This window comes from Cricetulus griseus, chromosome 5 (assembly GCF_003668045.3).
Source record: "Cricetulus griseus strain 17A/GY chromosome 5, alternate assembly CriGri-PICRH-1.0, whole genome shotgun sequence".
Taxonomy (NCBI): Eukaryota; Metazoa; Chordata; class Mammalia; order Rodentia; family Cricetidae; genus Cricetulus; species Cricetulus griseus.
In genome coordinates, this window is record NC_048598.1 from 124,502,355 (window position 1) to 124,509,134 (window position 6,780).

Here is a 6,780-nt window from a genome sequence, read left to right on the forward strand (position 1 = left end):
AAAAGGAGGCTAAAACAAGCCCGAAAATACCAAACAGCTACTCGTGGCTTTAATAGTAAAATTATTTGTTGGGCTCTGCAGTTAAGGGCACACACTGCTCTTGCAGAGGACCTGATTTCGGAATTTTGTCCTCAGCCTTCATTTCCAGCTTCTGGGGAATCAGATGCTTCTTGCCTCCACAGACACTGCAAGGTAGGGGAGATAAAAGGATTTGAATTCTTTGCTGTAAACACAAATTTGCAGTGTTTGGTAGAATAGACATATTTAATGTTTCACACAGTGGCAAGACCACACTCTTAACTGTAACACTATAGCGAACAAAAATCTAGACCTATTTCTTTCCCAAATCCATTTTTCCTAAAGACATCTGAAATTTATTTCACCTGATGCCAATTTTCATGCTTCTTTCTAAAGGGAGGGTTCAGAAGTCTCCATAGCAACACTAACTCCAAGGTGCTGGGTATAAAGAAAGGCCAGAATAGCTAGTACGTGTATCTCCCCCCTCTGCTGGTTTAATGTGCTGTAAACAAAATCAGCCCAATATTACTTGAACTTGGCAAAGCTGTGATTCTTTAAGTGGCTTTGGTTTTTGTTTTGAAGATTTATTATTATGTATACAGTGTTCTGTTTGCATGCATGCCTGCACACCAGAAGAGGGCATCAGATCTCATTATAGATGACTGTGAACCGCTGTGTGGTTGCTGGGAATTGACTCAGGACTCTGGAAGAACAATTAGTGCTCTTCTGAGCCGTCGCTCCAGCCCCCAGGGCTTTTTTTTTTTTTTTTTTTTTTAATTGCTGTGATAAAACACCATGACCAAAGCAACTTGAGGAGGAAAAGGCTTACTTCAGCTTATAACTCTCAGGTCACACTCCATCACTGAGGGGAGCCAAGGCTGGAACTTAAACAGGGCAGGGATCTGGAGGCAGGAACTGAAGTAGAGGCCACAAAGGAGTGTTGTTTACAGGCTTACAGTTCAATGCCACCCGCCCATGGGTGGCACCAGCCACTGTGGTCTGTGTTAGGTAAGAAACCTAGGATAATTTTCACTTAGTATCTCCTCCCAGTACTTCTCATCCCACCTCCTACCCTAAACCTCTCCATTCCAGGCCCCAGGCTTCTCTTCCCCCAGTTTCTGACCACTATATAACCTCCACCAGTTCGGCCATGCTGGTATCTAGGTCTCTTGACCTCTTGCCCCATACTCTCCACACATACTACCAACCCCACCTCTCTCCTCTCATGGCCCTGTTCCATCTGGACCCTTCTAGATGACTCTGGCTAGGTTTTCCCCTCAAGTCTACAATAAACCTCCTCAACCATGCCTGGGAACAGTCATGTCCTCATTTTTTCATTTAGACTTGACCTCCCTCATCAATCATTAATAAAGAAAATATCCCCATAGACTTGCCCATTGGCCAATCTGATGGGAGTATCTTTTTTAAATAGTGGTTCCCTCTTTCCAACTGACCCTAACTTGTGTCAAGTTGACAAAAGGCTAGCCAGCACACCAAACAGTATCTTAAGCTTTTTTTTTCAATTCACAATCCTTTATTGCCAGAGAATTTTGTTGTTGTTTTGATACAGGGTCTCACTATGTAGCCCTGGCTGGCTTGGAACTCACTATGTAGACGAGGCTATTCTTGAATTCACAGAAATATACCAGCCTCTGCCTCTTGAGTGCTGGGATTAAAGGTGAATGCCACCACTGATGGAAAAAGCATGTAGATTCAAGATACCTTTATTCAGATAAATACCAGCCAAGCACAAGCCAGAGCGTGCCAGCAGCACCCAAGCAGTGAGGCCAGGGAGAAGGGGCTTCCATGCGCTCTGCGGTCCTTTAAGAGCCCATGCCGCGTCATTCTGACCTCACCTTGAGCAGGCCTTGACAGGCGTAGTCAGGCACACCTGTAGCCAGCCTTTAGGAGGCGTGGTTACGGTGTCTTCCCACAATTCTCTTTTTAGTCTAAAAGAGGATTAAAACTTAAAAGTGTAAAATATCCAAAATTAATAATCATACAGGTGAAATACAAGAAATCTGCTATTGTAGATCCTAACCATGTCTATTCCAGCTAAACCCTAAAGTCATCTGAAAGAGGTGTCCACACCTGAACACCTCCTTCCAATCCCAATCCTAAACAATAGGAAAGTTATTCCTAACTAGGCTTACACTACCCTAATAGACAATAATGGGGATGGGGGGGTAGCATCCTCCAAGTTACTCCCCGCTGAAATGGGATGATGGTAGCCTTGTGGGGTCCTGTGGGAAGAAAATGTTAGTGTGGTGAAAATCTCTAATGGATTATATCTAGTCCATGTTAGATGGGATTTGCTTGACTGAAGATCAAGGTTGAAATCCTCAACTTGATTGAAGTCAGTACTCAAAGCTCTGGTGGGAGTGTCAGTTGAAATGGAGCAAGTTGGATCCAGTGCAGTCTAGAAGGTGTGGCCTAATTCCTTTTCCTGAGCATCCAGGGATTGCTGTCAGGTGAGTCTTCATTGGCTGTGTGGGACTCAAACATAAGTATCAGCAGAAAAATGTTTGCTTATATATGTATGTATGCTGGAAAAGGCAATCATGAAAAAATAATGATTGTGAGATGGTGTACACCTTGAAGGAAAGAGCCAAGAAAGACAAAGACAGTCCCCAAATTCCTCTCTTGTTCTGTATTACATCACAGAAACTCTAAAGTTTAGTTAAATGATGTGCTTGGATTTTAGAGGAGGAAAGCCAAATCCAACTCTAAATCCAGCATTGATTTACCTGAATAGGGACTAGGAAATGAATAGAAATAGAGTTATTTGAGAGACAGCTGTAAAGTTTACCATATGGCACATTCCTTTTGTTTGATGTTTATAGCTACCTTCTCTTCTTAAGCATCTACCCATGTAGATGGACAGGCGTGGTCAGGCACACCTGTAGCCAGCCCTTAGGAAGCATGGTTATGGTGTCTCCCAACACACCACAGCTGGCCTGACATTTTTTTTTATGTAACCCCAGATATATCAAATAAACATAAAGTTACAGGAGATCTCATGCCGTCTTCTGGCCTACACACACACACACACACACACACACACACACACACACACACGCGCGCTAAAAACATTTTAAAAAAATAAGTATACAAATCAAGTATTAACTGATGACAAATCACAAATTAATGTTAAAATAATTATTTGGTATACATATAAGTTTACCTTTTATTACAAATGAAAACAAATTTGCATATTAATTAGGTGGATTGCTTGTTTAATTTTCCTTAAAGAATTAAATCTTGCCAGACATTAATGGTGCACGCCTTTAATCCCAGCACTTGGGAGGCAGAGGCAGGTGGATCTCTGTGAGGTCAAGGCCAGCCTGGTCTACAGAGTGAGTTCCAGGACAGGCTCCAAAGCAATACAGAGAAACCCTGTCTCAAATAAATAAATAAATAAATAAATAAATAAATAAATAAATCTTGGCTACATATTTGATAATGCCAGTATAGAACATTGTGCTGGTTAATTTTTGTGAACTTAACACAAACCACGGTTGCCTGGAAAGAAAGAACTTTAGCTGAGGAACTCCTTCCATCAGATCAGCCTGTGGGTTTGTCTCTGGGGCATTTTCTTATTAAGATTGATGTCAGATCAGTCTGTGGGGGTGTCTGTGGGGCATTTTCTTATTAAGGATGGATGTGGGAGGGCCAATCCCACTGTGGATGGTACCACTCCCGGGTTGTATAAGAAAGCAACTGAGGGACTAGGAGATAACTTGGCAATTAAAAGAGCTTGTAGCTCTTGCAGAGGACCTTGGTTAAATTCCTAGCACTCATATAGTGGCTCACAATTTTCTATAACTTCAGTTCCAGGGTAGCCAACATTTCTTCTGTCCTTGTCAGGTACCAGGCATGTATGTACATGCAAGCAAAAACAACTATATGAATAAAAATAGAATATTTAAGTTTAGAAAGAGAGAAAGAAAGGTAGCTAAACAAGATATAGAAAGCAAGTAGCTTCTTCCATGGTTCCTGCCCCGACTCCTCTCAATGATGGATGCTTTCTTCCCTCAAGTTGGTTCTTGTGCTGGCTGGTTTTGTGTCAACTTGACACAAGCTAGCGTTATCTGAAAGGAGGAAGCCTCAATTGAGAAAATGCCTCCATAAGATCCATCTGTAAAGAATTGTCTTAATTAGTGACTAATGGGGGAGGGTGCAGCCCACCATCCCTGGGCTGGTGGTCCTGGGCTCTACAAGAAAGCAGGTTGAGGGCTAGAGAGATGGTTCAGCTATTAAAGGCAAGGCTCACAGCAAAAATATAAGAAAGCAGGTTAAGCAAGCCAGTAAGCAGCTCCCCTCCATGGTTCTGCATCAGTTCCTGCCTCTAGACCCCTGCCTGCACTGCTTGAGTTCCTGTCCTGACTTCTTTGATGATGAACTGTGATGTAGAATTGTAAGCCAATTAAACCCTTTCCTTCCCAAGTTGCTTTGGTCATGGTGTTTCATCATAGCAGTAGTGGTTTATCAGGGCAACAGAGAATCAAAGAAGGACAGAAATCTTCAATGCTTTTCATAGTTGATGCTTTGATTTTGTGATTGCCAATGCTGAGAACATCACTTCATATAAATATGTAGTACAAAATAGCAAATGAATATTTAGGGCCATTTCTATAACTGTTAGGAATTTTGTCCTAATTCCCACACAAAATTCATTGAACATTTTTCATGAAACTTAAGTCAGCAACTCAACAGTTTTTAAAGTAAAATGTTCTAACATGTTACATCCCAAAGATACAAAAATCACTGTAGTTGGGGCTGGAGTTTTCTTTCTAGCAAGGTCCCGCCATCCTTCTCAGCCCCAAAATAAGCACACAGATGTTGTATTAATTATAAAATATTTGGCTGATGGCTAGGGCTTCTTATTGGCTAGCTCTCTCTTAATTGTTACCCCATTTCTTTTAATCTAAGTATTTCCACGTGGTGTTATCTTACCGGAGAAGGGTTCGGACCTGTTACTCCTTCCTCCACTACATGGTGTCCTTGAGGTCTCTCTCTGCCTACCTTTCCCAGAATTCTCCTCATCTCCTAGTCTGGCCTATCTTCCTGCCTCTATTGGCCAAACTGTTTTATTCATCAACCAGTAAGAGAAACACACGTACAGAAGGACATCCCCCATCACTGGAGAGATGGCTTAGTGGTTAAGATCACTGGCTGCTCTTCCAAAGGACCTGGTTCAATTCCCAGCACCTATGTGACAGCTCACACTATCTAACCAGTTCCCGGGGATCCCACCACCTCACACAGATATACATTCTAGCAAAACACAAATGCACATAAAATAAAAATAAATCTTTAGGAGGATGGAGAGATGGCTCAGTGGTTAAGAGCACTGGCTGTTCTTCCAGAGGTCCTGAGTTCAACTCCTAGCAACCACATGGTGGCTCACAACCATTTATAGTGGAATCTGATGCCCTCTGCTGGCACCAAGGCATACATGCAGAGAGAGCACTCATACATAAATAAATATTTTTAAAATATAAATCATTTTTAAAAATCACTGTAGTCTTCATGGGCTACCACTGGAAAGAGGATCTGGGTTCTCAGAAAATAAAGAGGAGAGGGGTACAGGAGACAGGAGGAGAGAGAGAGAGACTGATGAGGTCTTCCCAATGTCCTTTAGTTCAAAGTAGACAACATGCCAGGGTCCTACTTTCTGGGGGTATTGTGTTCTGAGTTCTCACACTGTTATCCCTTCAAATTCAAAAGTATTATTTATTATTTCTACATGTCTGAAATATTTTGTCTAGATCTAGTAAATGAGAAAATTATATCAATTTACAGGTGAATTTTTTTGTTTTTAGTTTAGTTTTTTCAAGAAAGGGTTTCTCTATTTGCCCTGGCTATCCTGGAAATAGCTCTGTAGACCAGGCTAGCCTTGAACTCACAAAGATGCACCTGCCTCTGCCTCCCGAGTGCTGGGATTAAAGGCATGAGCTGCCACCACCACCTGGCTTTAGAGGGGATTTGTATTTGTTTGGTTAGTTTTGTTAGTTTTGTTTTTATTTTCTCATTTTTGCATAGCTACGTTGCTCAAGCTAGCCTATAACTTCCATATGTAACCCAGGCTTGTTTCAAACCCACTATCTTCCCTCCTCATCCTACCCAGTGCTGGGATTACCCTTTTTTCCTGGCTTGCTTGTTTATTTATGTATTTATTTTTGTGGTCCTAAGGACCAAACCTTACACATACTAAGCAAAGATCCTCTTTTCTTTTCTCTCCTCCTCCTCCTCTTCTTTCTGAGACAGACTCTCCATGAAGCCCTGGCTGGCCTGGAACGCACTATGTATCCACGGAGTCTAAAGGCAGGTGTTATATCCCTTGGACTGCCATAACAGATGTTTATAAGTTTCCTGATGTGGGTGTTGGATCCAAACTCCCAGCAGAAATAATCAATCCCTTAATCACTAAACCATCTCCCCAGCCCATCTTTCTTCATGGGAGGACCTAGAGTTCTGCTTCTTTAATCTCATGACTACAAACCTACATTTAATCTTTCATAGACTGCTGGAAGTGGCAGGGGGTTGAGGGCCTAACTGACTTCCATAATGCAAACACTCCCAGAAGCTGACTTCAAACTTCCGACATATGAACCAAAGATGGCATTGAGAAAGGTGCTCATTATGTAAAATTTTCACTACATAGGCACAATGCACAGAAATAAGCTCAGGAGCATAAATAATAACGAGAAATGGTGTTTTGTTTTTTTAAAGGGCAGTAAGTGTTGAATATATTATCCT